The sequence below is a fragment of the Mesoplodon densirostris genome, chromosome 3, assembly GCF_025265405.1.
Source record: "Mesoplodon densirostris isolate mMesDen1 chromosome 3, mMesDen1 primary haplotype, whole genome shotgun sequence".
NCBI classification, from domain to species: domain Eukaryota; kingdom Metazoa; phylum Chordata; class Mammalia; order Artiodactyla; family Ziphiidae; genus Mesoplodon; species Mesoplodon densirostris.
The window spans coordinates 51,206,156-51,212,155 of record NC_082663.1 but is presented as its reverse complement, the minus strand read 5'-3'; the positions used below and the strand labels follow the sequence as shown (position 1 = coordinate 51,212,155).

Below are 6,000 nucleotides of genomic sequence, written 5' to 3'. Positions count from 1 at the left end.
TACAGAGTTCATAACTAAGCCTTATTCCACATGCTCAAAATTATTAACTCACACTTGGTCAATTAAAGCTATGATCTCAATTGTTTTCTTGCCCACTGGGAGAATGAGTATTCTATTTGGACTCATAGGGTTCTCATGTCACAGGACTGCTCTTCCCTAGAAGAGGCAGACAACTAGAATCCGTTTCAATTCAAATCAGTTAATGAATATTTATTGCTAACTTGCTTTATCTCTAATAAACTGCATAGAGTCTGTTGAGAAGAAATTTATGTGTATATATAATACCTGGAGAACCACACTAAGGACAACATAAGCATCTGTGAAATAATATGGTGAATTCCTTAGGCAAGAATACAGAGAAAATTTAAATTAAGAGGTAAGGCACTCAGATTGAGGAGTCTGAGTCTTGCTATGGACTGGGCCATCTCAGGGCAAAAGAGAAAACTAGATGGCATTTGTAATCAGGGGACCAACCTATTTTTCAACCTTTCCTCCACTGAGTATTCTTGGGTCTTTAGTCCAAAATTCTCACTGGATCTTGTTTTCTTCAAAACTTGATATCAGGAAAAATTCTGATCTGATTTTTTTTTATTTGTATCAGATTCTATTGAGGGTTCAATAGCATTTTGCACAGTGCTAGACCCCTTAATAAACCCTAAATAAATTGTAGCAATTATTATAAATAAAGCATTGTATTTCTAAGGGTATTATCAATAGATAAAAAGTTGTAATACAATAGAAAAGAGCTTAAATGATGTATTATTTTATGATTATAAAAAAGTTGAAAAAGACATATATAATATATTAACTTTGAAACACACAGAAAATTGCTATATGCTCAGATATATGTGGTGAAAAATATATAATTGTATATGGGAACTCTACTCTCCCACATAACAATAGTGATTTTTCTCTGGGAAAGAAGGAAGTGGAACTGTGCCTATAATATTATCTTTAAAAAAACAACCAAGGTATATACATTCTCTTCATAAACATTTGGCAGCATATTGTGTGGGTTGGGGATGACAAGAGAAAATGGCCAAAGATAACAAAGTCCTTTGACTAGATTCCATTAGACAATCAATAATTCTAAAACATCATCTATATTCAAGTCCATAGTGGTGCTATGGTTGCTCCAACATGAACATGACAGAATCCTTGCCCCTGAGATGTTTGTGTTCTTACTCAGACACAGAAAACAACCAGGAATGATGTATAATCCTTTGGAAATTGATGACCCCTCAATATGAACAACATCTAGCATGTTGTAGTAACCAGAAATGCTTGTTTTATCAAAATTGGGCACTGTTTCAGGCCACATTTCCAACTATACTTCTGCCTACGTGCAGTCCAGTACAGTGAAATAAAATCAGGGTTTTCAGGTGAGTATCCTGGGTTTAAGTCTTGGCCCTCATGCTAGACAGGCCATAGAAAAGTCTTTTTACTTCTTTAAGGCCTCAGTCTGTTCATCTGTAAGTTAGGGATCAGTAGTAATAACTATATTAAAGTTATTGTGGTTATTAAATATAGTATTTTTTTCTAAAAGAAGTTCTTGATTGTATATAAATTGCTATACAAAAAAATTTTAGCACCAAGTAAGTACCCAGCACCATACTAAGTACTAATAATTCAGAGATAAATAAAATATGGACTTTGTCCTCAAGAAACTTATAGGCTGTTTTGAGAAATACTGATAATTAACTGTAAAACAAGGTATGATAAATGGTAACGACTTGTTATGAAGATCCAAAAGAGGGAGAGATTAATTAAGAAAGTAGGCAGATGAATGAGTCAGAAAGATAACAAATAAGATGTTCCATATGAACTGTAAAGAATGACTAGACATGTGTTGAATCAGCTGAAATTAAGGCAAGCTCATCATGAACTAAAGTTAGGAGATGGGCCAAAGCACTTGGAGAATAGTGAGATGGTCTTGTGTCTAGAGTAGGGGATACATGGTAACAAAAAGTGGGAGACAAGTTCTCAGAATGAGGTTGTGCCTGATTTTAAAAGATATTGATGTGAAAAGAGTCAGGACCGTGTTTTTTGGCCATGTGGGGCCATCAGAGCTTTTTGAGCAAGAGTGAAAATAATACCATTCTGGTTTTAGGAAAATTAATTTTTTGAAGACAGTATAAATGACAAATTGAAAAAACCAAATTGGGTATATTAGTAAGGATTATTTTTTGGCTTTAATCTGGATGGGGGATGATGTGACAGTGGACAGAGCAAGAGATTGGGGCAGGGTTGTTTGAAGAGAATGGACCAATTGGAGAGCTATCTCAGAGGAAAATGAGATATACTTCATAATTGATTGTATGTAGAAAGTGAAAGAAGTCAAAGATGACTCGAGGCTTCCACCAGGGGAACTGTGTGGATAGTAGTGTCATTAACCAAGACAATGCCCAAACAGAGAGATGTGTTTTGGAAAACGGAAGAGAATGAGTTCAATTTGGGGTAAGTTGAGTTTGACAAGCCAGCAGGGTATCCAGATGGAAATGCCCAGAAGGCTGGGCACAGATGCAAAGTGAACAATTTACTTTGCCATTCTTTCCTCCACTGCAAAATGGATGGGATATTGCTTGTCACTTCTCTCCAAGGACCGTGGAGAGGATTAATGAGGCAGTGTTCACATTTATTCCACACCGAGGATCAGTGAGAACTTGGCAAAGTATAATGGTTGAGTCCCATTATGTTAACTTGGAAACAAAGCAGCTTTGATATGAAAGCCATTGAAGGAGGAGAATGCAAACCTACACGGCCACTTTGTAGAATATAATTGTATTTCAGGCAGCCAGTCCAAGTACTGCCTTGGTGTGGGTGAGCACTAACCTGTTTCCAGCTGAAGGCAAAGAAAGTGAAGTAGTCTTCTTATTGTCTGCATTTTATTTTTGAATTCCTTCCCAAAGTCACCAGGACTCAGCCCAAATGTGAGCTCAGGAATTAGTTAAATAGAACCCTTACAACACTTTCTAGTGAAACTCATTCCACAATTTCTCCCATCATCAATAACACTGATTTCTGAAGCAAGCTACAGTTAGCTGCCTCTGTCCTATATAAAAGTAACTTTGTTTTATAAATAAGTTCCACAAATAAGTGATATCATATGGTGTTTGTCTTTCTCTGTCTGATTTACTTCACTTAGTATGATAATCTCTAGGTCCATCAATGTTGTTGTGAATGGCATTATTTCATTCTCTTTTATGGCTGAGTAATGTTAGAAAAAAAATTTTATGGTTACCAAGGGGGCAAAAGGGGTTTTGGATTAAGAGATACACACTACTATACATAAAATAGATAAAAAAACAAGGACTTACTGTATAGCACAGGGAACTATATTCAATATCTTGCAATAACCTAAATTTAATGGAAAAGAATCTGAAAAAGAATATATATTCTGTACACCTGAAACTAACACAACATTGTAAATCAACTATACTTCAATAAAAAAATTGAAAAAGAAAAAGTAACTTTGTGTTGTCTTATATGCCAGTGATTAACTGGCAACACTGAGGTCACCAGGTAACATATGCTTGAGACCACTGCCAAGCCAGCAACTCATATCTGACATGTTCCTTCTAAAATGTGGACTCAGGCAGAGAATTATGCCTATTCATAAAATGGAACCTTCCAGAATATTTCAAAACCTTTTAATTTACAAATTTTATTTCCTCTTCCTACACTTTAGAGAGGGCAGAGAAACAAAACACAGAATGAAAGATATATGATACAATAGAAAGAACATACAGTTATTTCTAAATAAATGGCAGTTGTTATACTGGTGGCAGTGGTACTTCTGCTGCTGATGTGATAATATGAAGCAGATGGCTCATTAAAGGTCCTCAATAAGTATAAATTTAACTATGGAGTGTGAGTAGGGATATCACTATAAGTAGCTCCCATGTGATTCAGGTTACAATATACATTAGTGGTCATTTTATTTAATTTAATCTTTTTTTTTTGAGGAACATGAGCCCAGTGTTTTTATTTGATCATTTCTTGCATTTGATGTACTCCTCGATGACATCCTTGGCCTGAGCCTCTTTGCCACAGCCCTTAACCACCACACAGCTGCAACCAACCACTTTATGGGTTTTCCCTCTCTGTCAATTTTACAGAGGCCTACCCATTCCCCTAGTTTCTCATTGTCATCAACCTTAATCAGGTTGATTTGGTGCTCAGCACAAAGGGCCTCCACCAACTTGACATACATAGGCTCATCACAGTTGGATGCAAGCACACAGAGATGGGCTTGACGCTTGTCTAAGCCTTTGGCAGCTTCGCATATTCCACGTGCTAGGCCATCGTGGATGAGGTTGGTCTTCAGCACCTCTTGCAGAGCAGGATTAACATCCATTACACCTCCAGCAGCAGTGCCTTCCTCGGTCCTGGAGGTGGGTTATGGGTGGAGCCGAATCTTAAGTGCACCCGAGCCTCAGTCTCCGCGTGACTCCGCAGCGTTAGTGGTCATTTTAAATAGGAATAGAAATCACCAAAGGACAGCCTTGTGTGGATAAAAGCATATTACCTGCTTTGCCTTGGCTTTGAATGAGGAAACCTAATAAGTTGGATATTTTTTTTAAATACTAAAATAAAATAAAATAAAATAAAACTTTGGAATTAAAAAGTAGTTATGGTAGAGCCAATTTCTTCATCTTCAGTGGTGGTTTCCCAGCTGCTTATAGTGAGGGTCTTCAAAGCAGGTCCAAGGAGCCTCTCTTGGCCTCATCCTAAGACAACCTCTGTATATGAGACGTAAATGATGTTGGGGATATCCTGAGTAGCTGAGAAAATCAGCAGAGATGACAAGACAAAAACAGATGCCTCCCAACTTTGATTCCAGTGGTTTCAGGAACAGGTGGAGACATCTATGAAAGTCAGAAACACTTTCTTTTGCAATAATTTTCCTCTCTTTACTAGAAAAATAGGTGGTTTCTTGTCTAGTATTTTATTTGTTGCCATGTTGGCACTTTAGAATAGCTAAACCTTATATTCCTTAAAAACAAGGTCATTTGAGAAAGATTTAGGAAGTAGGCAAAGATTGCCTCTTTCCTTCCTTTCCTGAAGTTCAGGTTGTTGGAACTAGAACTAACCCTCCCTTTTCATACAAACCTAAGTCTACTACTAATCAGGAGGAGATTTACTACCTGTTTCTTCTAAAGACTGCTGTTTCTGCATGTGCCTAATTTTAGAGGATTCTCAAACATCCCCTGCCATTGCCTTCCCCACCCTATCATCCTGTGCCTTAGAGAAGATCCAGTAATCTATATGTCCTCAGGAAATAGGAATTTATTGTGTTTCATCCCCCAGAAGTACCTACTATATTTCCTGGAAAAAAAAGAATAATTGGTCTTAATGATGTCAATTCTGCTTAATCTTTTATTACATTTCATTAGAATTTGGAAGAGATAGTTCACATCTCTCTTCCACTGCACCCCTCCCTACAACCCTTCTAAAGACAGAATTTTAAGCAGGATGGCATCTAGGGAAGAAGGGAAGAAATATACAGTAGAATAAGCCTTTCTCACCACCTCTTTAAGCCCTACCATGGGCACCATGATTTATTCCATCTCTTTATAGGACCTGTGTTGGTTATATGAAAACAAAAACTAGGGACTTCCCTGGTGGTCCAGTGGTTAAGAATCCGCCTTCCAATGCAGGGGACATGGGTTCGAACTCTGGTCAGGGACCTAAGATCCCACATGCTGCAGGGCAACTAAGCCTGTGTGCCTCAACTACTGAGCCCACACACTCTAGAGCCCACGTGCCACAACTAGAAAGAAGCCCACTCTCCACAATGAAAGATCCCATAGGCCTCAACTAAGACCTGATGCAGCCAGATAGATAGATAGATAGATAGAATTGATTTTTTTAGTACTTTTTAAAAATAAATTTATTTATTTATTTATTTATTTTTGGCTGTGTTGGGTCTTCGTTGTTGTGTGCAGGCTTTCTCTAGTTGCGGTGAGCGAGGGCTACTCTTCATTGTGGTGTGCAGGC

General features: G+C 37.6%; 1 pseudogene; it reads right to left on the bottom strand.

The window, feature by feature from the left end:
- Positions 1–3,992: 3,992 nt before the first annotated feature.
- Positions 3,993–6,000, bottom strand: part of LOC132486760 (small ribosomal subunit protein eS12-like) — an 87,028-nt pseudogene continuing 85,020 nt past the window's right edge.